This window comes from Sus scrofa, chromosome 10 (assembly GCF_000003025.6).
Source record: "Sus scrofa isolate TJ Tabasco breed Duroc chromosome 10, Sscrofa11.1, whole genome shotgun sequence".
In the NCBI taxonomy this organism is placed as follows: domain Eukaryota; kingdom Metazoa; phylum Chordata; class Mammalia; order Artiodactyla; family Suidae; genus Sus; species Sus scrofa.
In genome coordinates this window covers 8,676,343-8,693,201 of record NC_010452.4, presented here as the reverse complement: position 1 = coordinate 8,693,201, position 16,859 = coordinate 8,676,343, and the positions used below count along the sequence as shown (strand labels likewise).

The following is a 16,859-nucleotide window of genomic DNA, read 5'->3' as shown; positions in this document are numbered from 1 at the left end:
TATGTAATTTTGCCATCTTTTATCCAACATTTTTGTGTGAGTTTACTCAGAAGAGAGGATCCTTCCATCAGCTCAGCCTGCCCTATTAATTGGAAATACAAAGATTTATTTTAGGCTTGTTGCCTTAGGATTATTTCCTAGAAGGAAAACAACGCAAGGTCGGGTAGCAAGTACGTTTCTAGTAGCATGGGATGTTGTTTTAGGTTCCTGAGGGAGATCCATGACAAGAAAAATACCAGGACCATCCATTCGACAGGATATTTTGTTTAGCCAACTTGTCCACAAACAGGTAAACATCCTGATTGATATTGAAAAGAAATCAACATTTTCATTCTTATTCTCTCCAGGAGAAAAACCCCATAACTTTCTTAGTCGCTCTAGCAGTATCTTAGCAACCCTCAAGGCCTACAAAATTTTCCCCACAAAAAGATGGCATACCTCCTGATGTCCTGCAGCTTTTACTTTCATCTGGGTGTCAGTAAAGTCTTTTCGTTGTTGTTTTTTGTGTTTTTAGGGCCGCACCTGTGACCTATGGAAGTTCCCAGGCTAGGGGTCAAATCAGAGCTGCAGCTGCTGGCCTACACCAGAGCCACAGCAACAGGGCATCTGAGCCACATCTGCAACCTACACCACAGCTCACAGCAATGCCGGATCCTTAACCCACTGAGCGAGGCCAGGAATCGAACCCACATCCTCATGGATACTAGTCAGGTTCATTCCTGCTGAGCCACAATGGGAACATCTGGGCGTCAGTAAATGTTTTCTGTAAAGGTCCAGAGAGTAAATATTACAGCTTTGTGGGTCACTATTACCTGTTGAAACCACTTAATGCTGCTCAATTGTAGGACAAAAGCAGCCACGAACAATACATAAATGAATGCGCATGGCTATGTTCCAGTCAAACCGTATTTACAAATACAGGTGATGTGGCAGATGGGCCAGAGTTTGCTGACCCTGCTGTACTTCAAGAAATAAGGAAACGGCATGCGTGTGTGTGTGTGTGTGTGTGTGTGTGTGTGTATGCCTGAGTTCTCCAGGGAAGCAGAGCCAATAAGAGAGAGAGAGAGATGGTTATAGAAATAGAGAGATTTAAGGACTTGGCTCCCATGACTGTGAGGTCTGGTACACGTGGGCTGTCTGACAGGCTGGAAGTTCAGGTAATAGCTGCTGTCTCAGTCTTGAGTCCAGCATCCATTCGGCAGACCCGCAGGCTGGAAACTCCAGTGATGAGCGATGCCGCAGTCATGGGACGTAAGCCTCCCGCTCTGGAAACCCTCCGCTTCTGTGCTTAAGGTCTTTAATGATGGATGAGGCCTGCCCATTATGCCCGTTTTTAAAAAAACTTATTTGTTTTCTTGTTTTTGGTTTTTTGCGAGTTGATGCCTCACTTTTCAGTAAAAGGGGAGGTGAGGTGAGTGAAGGGGGAGTAGGAAAAAGAGGTAAAGAGAGGGAGCTTGGAACAGAGGGATCAGAGACCCCGCCCCACAAGAGGAATTAAGGGAAGAAGACTTCAGGTGTGTGTGGAAGATGAAAAGAAGGTACTTACTGTGTGTTATGTCATGATAAAGCCAGAAGGATGGGCTAGGTGTGGGGGGAGCATAGAGCCAACCTCGAGCTTCCAGACTTTCCACGGGCTCTCCCACTGGTGCACTGCCTCTTGGAGCAGAGGATACTGGCAAGTCCAGAGGGAGGGCAGCGCTCAGGAGCAGAGCTTCTGCATGCCAAGGTCACTTATTTGCTTGTTTGTTTGTGTCACAGATTCTCTGCCTTCGTATTCCCATAAGGAGAAAATTCCCAATGAGAAAAAAATATATCTTTGGAGAGTCAGGAACAAATTGGAATGGACACTGATCTCAATAGCAGACGCTGGCAGGGGCGAAATTATTTTTCAAACACTTTTGCTCCTCCTGGTAAAGTAGTTAGTGTTGTATTTTCATGCTAGAAGGAAAAAGTGATGAAAAGTTTTTAAACCCAAAGAAACAAAACCCTTGATTTGTGTCCAAATTTTCTGCAAAACAGGATCCCACATGGCCAGGGCTGGTCTTAGGAGATCTGAAACGAATCGGATGGTGCAGTTTTTAGGTTTGGCTTTGGTGTTTTTCCTCATTTCCGTTAGGATTTTGCTTCTCAGGATACAGATCAGCCTTGCTCCGGGCGTTTGGGGCGGGGGGGTGGGGAGGGGAGAAAACCCATTTCGTAATATTTTTAGTATCTGTGGTTCCAAACTCAGCAGATGGCCAGCCTGGCTATCAGCACAGTCTGCCGTGTAGGGTGTATGTGTGAGCCGTGTGGAGAGGTGGCGATCGTGGAACCGGGCAGGGGTAGGGGGGGCGGGCCCAGAGCACACCCACGGTCCCAATGGGTACCACGCCACCACGCTGGCCAGACCACACCACGGAGCATCACACCAAGCTAGGCTCCAAGCCGTTTCCCAGTGCTAGAAAGTAATAGACGATTGCTACCAGTTTTCCACTGCTCACGCCTTAAAAGGCCAGCCATTCCAACCCCATCTTTCTTAGAGGGGGGAATTCTAAAGCAGGATAAAGGGAATTTTCTCGGCGAGGGTGTTGTTCCATGCCCTCCCGAATTCAAAGAGAAAACTGTCTCATTAAAATGACTTCTGGCTTTGCCTAGGGGAATTTCAGCCTTCAACAGTTCAGTCCCCTGGAGTTAGAACTTTCATGCATTTCTTTTTTTATTGGGGAGACCTTATGATTGGTTTTACAAGCAAAATAAACAGCTTAGGAACAAATGAAAGACTTTTTTATTTCTCTTTTAACTGTAAATTCAAGAGCTTGAAATGAATTTGGCAAATAACCCATATTACCGAAAGGCTGTGGCCGAAAGGCAAGATTTCCAAAAATTCTTGAAAATCCAAGTAATACCGGGAATAAATCCCAAATTCAACTTGTTGAGCCTTGTGTCTCTCTTAGAACACTTTTCCCCCCCCTCCCTTTAAGGAAAAAAAAAAGAAAGAAAACAGAGAAATCAATCAGAGCACTCCTGTAGCTCCTGCCCTGCTGTCTCTGCCCCGGAGAGCAGAGCTGTGCCCTGACCTGGCTGCTCGCCACACAGCCAGAGGGAGCCAGGCAATCGTGTGCTTCCCAGTGAGCTGAGGAAGAAGCTCCCCCCAGGAGGAGCCACGGCCTCCTAAATGCACTTCCAGGCTACATGTGTCTAAATCGACTCGGTATACATCTCAGATTTCTTTCTTTCTTCTTTAAGTCACCCTTGAATTTTTGATCTGAACTTTTGGAATTTTAACAAACTTCCTTTTGACCTTTTACTTAACTTGAATTATTTAGGAGCATTCCCCCTGTGCCTCATCAGGCTAAGGACCTGACTTTGTCTCTGTGAGGAGGTAGGTTCCATCCCTGGCCTTGCTCAGTGGGTTAAGGATCCCGCGTTGCCATGAGCTGCAGTGTAGGTCACAGATGCAGCTTGGATCTGGCATTGCTGTGGCTGTGGTGCAGGCCAGCAGCTATAGCTCCAATCTGACCCCGGGCCTGGGAACTTCCATATGCTGCAGGTGCATCCGTAAAAAGAAAGAAAAAAAAATTAACCATCTTGAATTATTTAAAACTAATATTGAAATAAAAATATAAACCAAACAAAATACTACTAAATACAGGGCAGATGATGCTAACATGGCCTTTTACCTAAAGACTTAGCTCAAACTGTGTAAAAATTCTGCCTCAATCTGTTCCCATCAAGATTATCTGCTCTATCTTTATGGAATGGTTACATTCATTGAATGGCACTACCTGTCGGGCCTTGCAAAAGTGCTTATCTTTTACATACCTTTACGTTGATATCTCCAAAGAGAGGTCCATGCTCCCCGAGCTGAGAGAATCGGAGCCCCAGAGATGAGTCAGCTTCCTCGGGGCTCAACGAGGGAGCAGGTTGTTGCACCCAGATTTGTCGGCTTCTCCCATCCATGCTCTCTTCCATGTTTCCTTCTGCAGCATGAATTTCTACAGAGTATCTTCCATCCCTCACTTGTCCACAATAAGAATTAGGTTTTATAGGAGTTCCCTTTGTGGCTCAGCGCTTAACAAACCCAACTAGGATCCACGAGGATACGGGTTTGATCCCTGGTCTTGCTCAGTGGGTTAAGGGTCGGTGGTGTATATGTCGCAGACGCAGCTCAGATCTGGCGTTGCTGTGGCTGTGATGTAGGCTGGCCGCGATAGCTCCGATTTGACCCCTAGCTGGGAACCTCCGTGTGCAGTGCGTGTGGCCCTAAAATAGCAAAAGAGTAAAAATAAAAATAAAGAAATAGGTTTTATTATTCTCTATGCTGCATTTAACAAAAATGCCTAGCACTTCATCGATAGTCAGTAAATTGGCTGAGATCATACATTTGTTATCTCAGATATTTGTTTGGCATCGTAAACAAGCTGAACAGTTCTGCTCTAGCTAAAGAGGATGTCATGGGGTTTACAGGCATTAGCTCAGCTAGCGGGCGCATTATCTGACGGCTGGCATATCAAAGTCCACGTGATAATCAGCGGCTTTAGCCGTAGTCATGGTAACCATCTCCATCGCATTTTCCTAAATCGCAGTTGTGGATCTTTTCCACTAAGTACTTCGTCTTCATTTTTACCAATTAACTTTGAAACAATTACAGGGATCAAACGGAATTATTATTCCCCACATGGCAGTTGAGTAAGTTTTAGAGATATAAAATAACTTGCCTCAAATCATGGTCGTAAAAAATCCTAGCCATGCTCTTACCATCCCCGCTGTAGGAGAGAAATGAATACTACTCTAGCCAGTGCATCTGATGGCCACTCAGATATGGTGCCAGGATGCTTAGAGCCTGGGCCAGCGGCAAGAAGGGCTGTCAACACGATGGATCTTCAGGAAAGGCCTTGTTAATGATGAAACATAGCATGGAGTTTCTTTGCTAATGGCAAGACTTGAATGAAATCCCCTCCTGAGAGCCTGCGCCATGCACCAATCATGACCCACGCCTGAGAGCCCAAGGCATCAGCACAAGGAGCATGCAGGATTTTTGTTTTTAGCAGCCAGGGAACCCCTTTCAAAAATCTAACCGCGTAGGGCAAAACAATATCAATATTATTATTTGAAATATCTCTATATATTTTGTCACATCGCAGGATTTGCCAATTTACCCTATCAATGCATTGCCTTTTTATATTCTTGGTGGCCACATGGTCATACTATCTGATATTTGATAGTAAGAAAAGACAACAAAAAACACCATTATGAATTGGGGGCAGTCTGCTCCAGTACAATAAAGGTTTCTGATGCATTTTAGAAAGTCAAGAAATAGACTTTTAGAAAGTAAAGGAATGATATCAGGATACTGTGGAAGTCTTGCTTTCCGTACAGAATTTTCTCCCAGTGTGTTAATAGTTCATGGCACATAGTCATAGCAACAGAATGCAAAGCACACCGCACCAGCTGAAGGCAGCCAAGCCGGGAGAAATCGAACAGGCTCCCCAGTGCCCAGTCGCCCCCATTTATTTCCTCCTGGCTCAGTTCTAAGAAGGGTTTACTGTATGGGTTTCCCTGATTTATGTACCTTTTTCCCCTTGTCTCGATAACCCGGCAACTTCTTCACAGTCTTGTCCTTAGTATTCCCTCCATCACACTCCCTTCTGTCTTATTTCTAAAGAAAAGTTCAGTATTCCCCATGGCGTTTATTCAATATCGATTTATTGTTAAACTGTCCTTCTATTTTTACTCGTATCATCATTATTTCTGTAAATAATTTGTTGCAAAGGTACATAGGTTTTGACTGGCCATTCCCATTGTCTCAAAAAGGGAGCATTTCTGTAAAACAAGAGGGTGTTTTTCTGGACTGTGTGGACCACGTTACGGGAGAGATACTTGCACATCCAGCAGCATCAACAAGCTGGGTCACAGCGGGAGAAGCATGAGGAATGCAAAAGAATGGTCTTGAGCAAAGGAAGTGGTGCTCAGGTTCTTTACACAGAGGAGACCCGCCTGAGCATCTGCTTGGGACCCGACGCGAGCAGGTCAGAAGTGAGCATATGCAAATGATTGAGTCACTCCCGTCTGTTTGCTCTCCTGAAAATTAGAGCTAATGACCCTGCCTCCTTGGTAGGTTAACTAGGACTAATGGAATAACAGGTTATGCATCGATCATAGTATGTAGCACCTCTGGAGTACTTCCTGAGGGTTCATTCCTTTCTTCTCTCGTAATCCGATGATGCATACAATAGGTAATAGGGCTTTGGGGAGTGGGACCGTTCATCTCTTTACTAGCTACTCAGTGACAGCAAGACAGAATGTTCATGGCCACGGGGGCATCCGAACAGAGAAACATGGCGAAAGGGCAACACTAAAATGTTAAACGTATAAAAATCTAGGGCTGTCAGAGCCTGAGAAATCGTCCTATTTCTGATGACATCATAGCATATTATGGCAATGGCCTGGAATCAAAAAAGCATTTTATGGTGTTCAAAAATATTCTCTCTCTGAAGGTGGGGAAATAGGTAATCCACTTACTCGACAAAAGAGTTACTGTTTTTCAGTTTTGATGTATGAAATAGATGGCTAAGCAGAGGACACACCTCATTATAGATATAAAAATATACGTATTATATATTATAATACACTGTATAAGATACTGTGTATTATATTTTGAAGAGCTGTACCACTCTATAGCTCAGGATCTCTTCTTTTTTAAAAAATAACTGAGAATTCCACAACTGATACTGAAGAATGACTCCAGAGTTCAAGTGAAATCATGTGGAATAGAGAGTAGATAGCAATTATGCTCCCTTCTTCCCAAGCAGAGGCCGGGAAAAGGAAGTTGATTTATGTGACAGCAGGAGTGACTTTGACGAGATAGAGAAAATTAATGACAACTTTTGGGCTGGCAGTTTTCTGGAACCAGCAGTGAAGATCATAGTTTTTTCTCTTTCTACTCTGAATAACTCACTCAATACGGTCCCTTTTTATTGTAAAATGAAAACTGCATGAAGACTGCTGTGGGCACCAGCTAAGGACTGCATGCCCACTCCCTCAATGGCGGCAGCGGCGAGGGACTGCACAGCAGTGATTAAGAGTTTGGATGTAAATAAGCCTTAAAAGATATGTGCAGATTCAAGCTTGGCTGCTTCAGCTGATTGCTTAATTCTCTTCCCTTTTGCAAAACAGGATTAACATTGCCTATCTCCTTGCGCTGTTTTAAAGCTTATATTGAAAGCACAAATGTGTGCAGTTGACAAAGTGCCTGGCACAAAGTAGGAACTCAGTAAATGGTTGTTACATAAATTATAAACTATTACACCTACACACGCATATGTATATTAAACCTCACACTGTGAGGGACTGATAGTGAATGAATCTGTGCTTATTATGTTTCGCTTTTTCATCTTTTTCTTTGTTTTATAGTTACCTGAAACCTTTAAGGGAAACGAAACACAAGGATAAGTAAAACATCATCCCTTAGTAGCATATCATGAGCACTAATAATGATGAATGGCTCTGTGTATGTTACAGTATTTTTAAATAGACAATTATATATCATAAAAGATACTTTTCAAGAGACACATGCACCCGCATGTTCATTGCAGCACTATTCACAATAGCCAGGACATGGAAACAACCCAAATGTCCATCGACAGATGATTGGATTCGAAAGATGTGGTATATATACACAATGGAATACTACTCAGCCATAAAAAAGAATGACATAATGCCATTTGCAGCAACATGGATGGAACTAGAGAATCTCATCCTGAGTGAAATGAGCCAGAAAGACAAAGACAAATACATATGATATCACTTATAACTGGAATCTAATACCCAGCACAAATGAACATCTCCTCAGAAAAGAAAATCATGGACTTGGAGAAGAGACTTGTGGCTGCCTGACGGGAGAGGGAGGGAGTGGGAGGGATCGGGAGCTTGGGGTTATCAGACACAACTTAGAATAGATTTACAAGGAGATCCCGCTGAATAGCATTGAGAACTATGTCTAGATACTCATGTTGCAACAGAACAAAGGGTGGGGGGAAAAATGTAATTGTAATGTATACATGTAAGGATAACCTGACCCCCTTGCTGTACAGTGGGAAAATAAAAAAAAAATATTAAAAAAATAAAAAATAAATAAAAATAAAAGATACTTTTCAGATTTATAACATCATGTGAAAAGTAAATTTAATATCAAGTCATGTAAGCACGTAAATAACACTTTGAAGTTGTATTTTACTTTCTTATTAATTTGTATTAAAGTATAGTTGATTTAAGGTATTGCGCCAATTTCTGCAGTACAACAAAGTGACCCAGTCATACATATATATATATATATATATATATACACGCTTTTTCTCATACTGTCTTCCATCGTGTTCTGTCCCAAGAGATTAGATATAGTCCCCTGTGCTGCACAGTAGGACCTCATTGCTTATCCTTTTTTTTTTGTTTTTTTTGGTATGGCCGCATCTGTGGCATATGGACATTCCCCCCAGGCTAGGGATGGAATCAGCTGGCCACAGCCACAGCCACAGCCATGCTGTAACTGAGCTGCATCTGTGACCCAAGCCACAGCTTGCAACAATGCTGGATCCTTAACCCACTGAGTGAGGCTAGGGACCAAACTCAGTCCCACGGACACCATGTCAGGCTTTTAACCTGCTGAGTCACAGTGGGAACTCCAGCTCATCCATTCCAAATGTAATAGTTTGCATCTGCCAACCCCAAACCCCCTGTCCATCCCACTCCCTCCCCCCTCCCCCTTGGCAACCACAAGTAAAGGTTTGCATTTGAAAAAGCTACACGATGGGATGGTTATGAGTGAAAGAATGTATGTGTGCGTGTGTCTGGGTTACTACCCTGTACGGCAGAAACTGACACAACACTCTAAATCAGCTATCCTCTAATAAAGATAAAAAACTATATTATGTTTCATCTTTCTAATTTTCTGCAATATACTATCATCTTTGGCTAGGTATTTCTCCATGGCCTGTGCACAAGACTCTTCAGTGTATTTTGATTTAATTTTGACATTTCAACTGGCCGCCTCATTGTAAAAATCTAGAAAATGAAATGAATAGCCAGCTTTCCTTTCAGATCTCTTATTTCAATACAGATTACTGGGTTTTTCCTGAGACACCATCTGTCATACCTTGAAATCTGTGGCTTCCAACTTAATTCTGTAGGGCACTTTGGCCTCATCATTTGACAACTCCCAAAGCATAACACCTGTTTAACGATTAACTGAGTATTAACAAATGTCAAAAAATGTATCTGGCTCTTTAACGTTTCTAGTGCTCCTGGTAAAAGAATCTCATGGAATAAACTCTTGTCATCTCGTGAAGCGCAATTTTAAAATTTTCCTAAATAAGATATCTAGTGAATATTATCTGGAATTACAATAATGTTATTTCTACTGCCATCACTGCAACAGAATACCTTTTATAATTAAAAGGCATGCAGTCATGCTTGGGCAAAATGGAATAAGAAATTAAATTGTCCCCCGGTGGAGGTATAATGGAGCGTGCTTGGTTGCTCTGGGGGAGGGAAAAATGTTTGGACCGTGTTCATGGGGAAAGAGGAAAGACTCAGTAAATACTTTGTTTTTCGTCACTCATCTTAATGCCAGTTGTGAATCTGAAATAATGTCAAGTGCCATTTCATGAAGGTACATCAAATGACATTTTATCCTTTTTTTAGCTCTAGAGAAATGGGTTTAAGGATGAGGAATGGCTGACTTGAGCAAACAGATTAAAAATAGCCCATTGCCTAAACCTTGAGTAACCCAAATTTAAAAAGCACACAGACCTTCACATGTAAAAACTGAAGTGTTTTCGGCTCTTGAGAAGAAAGGTTGTGACCTGGCTTCTAGCCTGTCTCCATTCTTGACCTCCTTTCTTCTAGTTCAAAGAGATTAAATCCATTTTCCTGGGCCAGGCATGGATGAGAACACCATGGACACTTTGGCTTTGAGACAGAGAAGGAAGAGATGGAGAAAAGGGACTATGAGCTCATAGGTCTTCTCCATCCCTGCAGCCTGGACTTGTGCCATCCATCCCACACAACCCCAACGCCAGCCACCCCAGCTCTCTTGCTGTTCCCCAAACGCACCAAACATTTAACTAAGTGCGAGTGCATCTCTGCACATCCTGTGCTCCCTGTGATACCGCCACTCCCATGTCTAAACTCCTCCTCATCTGTCAGGAAGGTTCAGCCCCTCTGAAACCTTCCCCAGTTCATCAGCAGAGCTAATCCGTCTTTCCTGTTGGCTCTCATATCACTTCATTTATTCCCATCCGTATTCCATTTGATTGAAATGTGTCTCTTTTTCTTAAACAGCTCTGCCTTTTAGTCTCAGCTTTTCTGGAGGGGAAGGATCTGAGTCCTGCTCCTCTTTTTTGCCTGGTCCCTTACAGATAGCCGGCACATCATAAAGACCTGTACGCCCAAGCTGCAGGTAGATAGAAATGGTGATATATAGTCAGAGATGGACATAAAGAGAGAGGGACAAAAATACAGATAGAAATAGTGGTAGAAATCTAGACCTGATTCTTCGAGGAATTAAAAGGCAAACTCCAATAGGCTGACCCTATGTCTTTTATCTCTCTGAGATCTGAAATTGAGATAAGTGGGACAATGGAATGGTAACTGAATTTACAGCTATGTTTCCTAAACACCATGCACATTGGTAAGTGTTGGGGGTGGGAAGCTGCAATATTTCCATGGACTTACTTTTCATTCTTTTGATTAAATGTGGTTAATTTAAATTTGGTCTTTAAAACTGAGTTCTGAGTCCTGAGTAGGAAGTACAGAATGTAGTTGAATAAAGTGTAAACAGTAGTGAATTCTCTTAAAGGGAAGAAAAGCTGTTTTCAAATGACGTGGTAGAGGCCTCAGTTATATTAAACTGGATAGAATAGGACTTTCATTACAATAATGTCGACTATACATTCCAGGAAGACACTGGGCTTCATAAATAATTGAGAAATAAAAGAAAGAAGTCTACCCCCCCCTTTCCATATAAATCCACCTGCTATAGATACCAACAAATGAACAAATGAAGATCTGGGAGTCGCTTCTGGTATGAGGGTCAAACACATGATGTTAAAGAAGATCAGACTCACCAAATACCTGTTACGATGGAGAAGCCTATTGAGAATGAAAAAGTAAGATGTATTCAACACTCAACACCAACTCACCCAAGAACATAACCCAGATGAGCTAATCTGCAAGACTGGAGTAAAAATGAGCTAATACTGTTAGGGGATTGTATGCAAACTATGGCAAGAGATCAGTAACAGTTGAGAGAAGAAGGGGAAAAAACTCCTCAGCTGCTAACAATAAAGCAGCAGCAAATTTGCAAAATGCATTAACTGTTTCAGGAACTGGTAGGATGGTGCAGGAACACTGGCTAGATTGACCATACCGCTGTACTTACTGCGGTATATCATTCTCCCTTTTTTCCTTTCTTTCTTTCTTGCCTTGGGGGTTGACGGGTGTAGAAGGGCCAGTGAAGGAGGGAGGATTTTTCTCATTCTCCATGCAGCCGACTTGCAAATGCTATCTCCATCATGATAAAAAGGCGTGCGTAACATTATTCAGACAGGCACTTGAACTGACAACACATTTTATATATTACCCAGAATGTTGAAGAAGAAAATTTGCAAAAACTTAGTATTCGTTTCTAAAAGCATGAAGTTGGCCTCATCAGCTAAGAAATTGAATTTGCAAGCTGTTAAATGTCAGAGATGACCCCTGGGAGTTTTTGAGGTGGGATGATGTGGTGAAGGGCAGGCTTCAGGTCATGTTTTATACAAGAAGTTTAATTGTTCTGGCTGGAAGGAGAAGTGACTCATTGAGTTGAAGTGGTCTCTGTCTCCCAACACAGATTTCAAATGGGGGAGGATAGTGTAGCAATAATATCTTAAAAAGAATTGGACTAGCTCACTTCAGTCTTTTAACTACTTCCATACAGATTCATTTGTTTTGGACACAAAAGTTGATAGCAGGCCAATGATAGCAAAAAACAGTGTCTTTGTCACCCCTTTTGAACCCATACAAACCTTTTCACTGTGTTTAAACCCAGCTCTTTTTTTGCCAAAGAAAATTGCATGCTATTCAGCCTTTTCTAAGCTTTTATTGAAGAACGTTAAATGGTTTATAGTTATAAAGAATTGTAAAGTCATCATGACACCAAGTTTGTGGTATGGTATTTTCCAGTCGTGTTTTGATTATTCTCAGAAACTTTCGTCGCTCTCAAGTATGAGTATTTTTGATTTGACATCAGAAGATCATTCATGGTAGTTTCTTAGCCATAAAAATTTATATTCTGGGTCCCTTTATCACCTTAAAGGTCTACGACTAGCTGGGGATATCTAATCACAGCATTTACCAGTCACCACCAATCTCTTCACCCACTCTTCGTAGCCACTGATACTCATAAAGCTGAAGTTTAAATTTAAGTTGTCTTCTTATTGTTCAATAAACCTTGTTTCTCTGAAGAACAACTTATTGCTAGAAGAAGGTTGTCATAACTTACAGTAACCACTGTCTCTTCAGTCCTTACCCGCAACAGAGTCGAGTATTCAAAAGGCAGATGGAAACAAGTGTTCTCAAGAAAGGAAAATAACCATCTCTAGGAGAATTAGCATCAACAAAAACAAAACAAAACAAACAAATAAATAAAAAGCTGACCTACAGTTCCCTTTGTGGCTCAGCGGTTAATGTACCCTACTAGTATCCATGAGGACATGGGTTCTATCCTCACTCAGTGGGTTAAGGATCCGACGTTACTGTGAGCTGTGGTGTAGGTTGCAGACGCAGCTCAGATAGGGCATTGCTGTGGTGTAGGTCAGCAGTTGTGGCTACAATTCAGCCCCTAGCTTGGCAACTTTCATATGCCATGGGTGCGGCCCTAAAAAAGCCATTAAAAAAAAAAAAAAAAACTGACCTAGACAATGGAGTTACACTGAGGGAAAAGCAGAAGTCAACTAGGGAAACGGAGGGTAAGTGTTACACCCAAAACAGTAGATACAGAAGTTCTGTGCTGAGAAATCACTTGTGGGTTGGGTAAGAGAGGTTTCATAAAATACAAGATCAGAAAAGCATACTGGGCTGAAATTGTAGAGGATCTCAGTTCGTCAGGTTATGTTTGGATTTGATTCAACCCATAATGATAAAGTTAAGGTAATCAAAACGTGGTAGATATGTTTAGAATAGTCTAGAAATTCAGGAGGCCATTCTAACTCCCCAGATCTAAAGCAAGACAATAGAAGTGGAAAGAAAGGAGTCAAATTTTCCAGAAATCATGAAGGCAGAATTTATAAGATCTCGTAATGGATTAAAATGAGGAGTAATATGGGAATTGAAAGAGTCAAATATCTGTTAATCTTTTGCAGTGGAAAAGTAAAATAATGGGTTTCTTTTTGGTCAAGATGAACTTGAGGCACCTGTGGTTCACTTATGTGGAACCCTGATAAAAGAAGTTGGAGCATTAAATCTAAAATTCAGGAGAGATCAAAGCTGAAGGACTGGAATCTGGAGTCAACATTGTGAATATAATCATGGAAGTCTGGAAAAAGTGTGAGCTCAAAACCCAAAACAGGGAGAAGTCTTTTTTAAATATTGAAATATAATACAGGAAAAGAAAAACCTGCGAATAAGAATTGGCTGTTATAACAAAGGAAAAGCTAACACAACCATCACTCAGGTCAAAGCACAGTAAAGCATCTCAGCAGCTCCTGCATGCCCTCTTCCAGCCACTATTGCTTCACTCTTTCCAGAGCTGCTATCATCCTCATCATTGGTTTGTTACCATAGGTGCCACTATTTTTTTTGTTTGTTTTAGCATGTCACTCTTAAATATAAATGGATGGCCAAAGATTATTAGATATTTGAGAAAAAAAGCTTAACATGAACAATATATGTATGTATGTATTTATGTCGGTTCTTTTATATACACATAAATACGCATATGTACAAGTCCATAGTTTTTAATGCAACTATGAAGCAAGAACGGGATGTGATAAAAAGGAAAATTGAGAATTAAAAAGAAGACCTTAGAAATTAAAAATATATTAGGAGATATAAAAATTGTAAAAAAAAAAGAGCTAAACATTAAAGTACAAGATCCATAAGAAAAGAAAACAACAGATGAAAATATGAAAGTCAGAGAAAAAAATGAGATTGATCCAGGAAGCCAATATATGACTAATTAAAACTTTAAGGAATTAAAGATTCAAAAACAGGAAGCATGTATAAAGAATAATTAAAGGAAATTTTCTAAAATTGAAGAACACGAAGTCCTGGATTTAAAAAGTCTGACACAGTGTTCAAAAGGTGAAAGAAAAAAAATTATAGTAAGGTACACCATTGAAAAAATTTACCAACATTGTACACAGACTTTTTAAAAATTTATTGTTATGGAGTTGATTGACAATGTTGTATTAGCTTTAGGTTTATAGGAAAGGGGAAAAAATTTAATTTTTAAAAGATTTTTCATAAAGATTTTAGGATTAGAATGGGTTCGGTCTTCTCAAAAGCAACAACAGAAATTGGAAATAATGGAGAAACGTCTCTCAAACCCTGAGGGAAAGTGTTTTCCAAACTGAAATTCTCTACTCCACTAAACCATCATGTCAAGTAGGATGAAGGATGAAGTTTTCAATATGATGATTTTTTTTAAAAATGTATCTCCTACATACTTTTTTCTTTTATAAAACTACTGGTGGATATGCCCTATCAATAATAATAATGGCCACCACTTTCACAGATTGTGCACTTTTCTCAGTGCTTCACATATTTCATTTTATTTGTCACAACTATTACGATAGAGAATACTACTATTGTCCTAATGAGGGTACTGGAGACTAGAGAAATTAAGAAATATGCTCAAGATCAAATGCATTTTAATCATTTAATAAGGTGAAAATAGCAGGATGCAAGCCCAGGAAATCTGTCTCTAGAATGAGGGAGTAACCGGTGAGAGAAATGCAAGAATCAGGGCACGCAATTCAGCGCAATGGAAAGATGAAGAGAGCTAACAGGATGTGTACATGTGTGAGCAGAAAGGCCGGAACTGCTGATGAGGCTCACGGGAAGCACGAGTGCCACCCCACGACATGCGTTAGTCATGATGGGCTAGGAGCACAGGAAGGGACTTGCAGTATTTATCACATCACTATCTGGGAGTCCCTGCATCCTTGAGGCATGAATTCCTGTGCTCCTTTTCCATTTTGGTTTTATAGTAACAAGGACCTAGTGAGCATAGGCAAGCTGCCAAGTTTTGGGGTCTCTCAGTTTATAAACCTTGTTTATCACAAAGTCATATTTTGATTACATGACTAAGTTCCATTCCTCAGTGCAGCTGTAGCCCATTAATCTATAATTTGCAGGTTTATTTACAGTAAAAATTCTAGGTACATCCTGTTGAAAGCATTCCTAGATTGATAATCAATATATACTGTGGTTCCTGAAGAACCTTCATATATCATGTAGCTGCATTTATATTTCAGGCATTATTTCAAGGTTTTTCTGACAAAGGTCATGCTTGCCTCAGGTGTCCCTGAGGAGGGAGGTGAAAGTTATAAACCAACTGTTAACCCTTTCTTTCCCGGGCAGCCTAGAGAGTAACTAGGACAAATTAAGACAGAAGGACCGAGGGCTCAAAGATATATAGTCTTTAGAGAAAAATAATGTAACTGAAAGATTGCTTGATTCATTTGAAGATAAGGAAAGAAGATTTAAATTTCTGGCAGATTACTTGGTTTGTGTGAAGATAGCGAAAGATGATTTAAATTTCTGGCAGGAAGTTGGTGTTAAATTAGTGAGTAGAACATGGAACAGTAAACAAGCCAAAAGTATAGGCAATTATTAACTCCAAGAAAAAAAAAAGAAGATACATTACTAAGTGTATATGATCGGAATACACCTCTTGTATCTGCTGTAAATAGTATTTAAGTTCTCACACAAATATTGATATAATAAAATCTGTCCTGTTGGGAAGATGACAGGTGGGGAAACATGGGTATAAATGGAATCAGAAATCTCATGCCTCAGTTTTCAGAGTGGGGATCTGATAGATATCAAAAGCTTAACTGGGTTTGGTAGATGCAAACTGTTCCATTTAGAATGGATGAACAATGGAGTCCTACTGTACAGCACAGGGAACTATGTCCAGTCTCTTGGGTTGGAACATGATGGAAGATAGCATAAAAAAAAAAGAATTTACATATATGTGTGGCTGGATCACTTTGCTCTACAGCAGAAGTTGAAGGAACATTATAAATCAACTATAGTTTAATAATTTTTTTAGAAAAATAAATGTCCATGTAAACAAATGCGCCTAATTTAAAACTATAGAGATAAATACCAAAGGAAACATCCCAAATAGTCAAAGGTAGCTGCCTTTGATAAGCAGTAAATATCCAGGACCTATTGGGACATAGCAAAGTACTGTTTTACATTATGAGACTTATAATACTATTTTTCTTTTCTTAGCCTATGTATAAATATAACTATTAACTTGATAAAATGAAATTTTGCTTTTTTAAGGGTTGATGTCACAGGAGTTCCCTCTGTGGTTCAGCAGCATCAGTGACATCTCGGGAGCCCTGGGACACAGATTCCATCCCCAGCCCAGCACAGTGGGTTCAGCATCTGGTGTTGCTGCAGCTGCAGCTTAAGTCACAGCTGCAGCTGGGATCTGATTCCTGGTCTGGCAACTCCAGATGCCTCAGGGTGGCCAAAAAAAATTAATGTCATTAAATTTGCATTTCATAAAGTGAATTTAAAAAACCTGAAAAAAAAAGACTGAAGAAAGAATATAATCAACATGAAAAGGGAAGAAGTAATTCTTAAAAAAAAAATTGAGACTTGGACCA

General features: G+C 40.6%; 1 protein-coding gene across 7 annotated transcripts in view; it reads left to right on the top strand.

The window, feature by feature from the left end:
- Positions 1-16,859, top strand: part of LOC102164422 — a 410,010-nt gene that overhangs the window by 253,255 nt on the left and 139,896 nt on the right. Inside the window, exon 9 of one of the 7 annotated variants that reach the window (XM_021064311.1) lies at positions 7,393-7,623. The exons of the other annotated variants lie outside the window; for them this stretch is intronic. The gene's annotated coding sequence lies outside the window, so the exon portion shown is untranslated. Of the gene's footprint in view, positions 1-7,392; positions 7,624-16,859 lie in introns of those variants that run through there. 7 annotated transcript variants of the gene reach the window in all.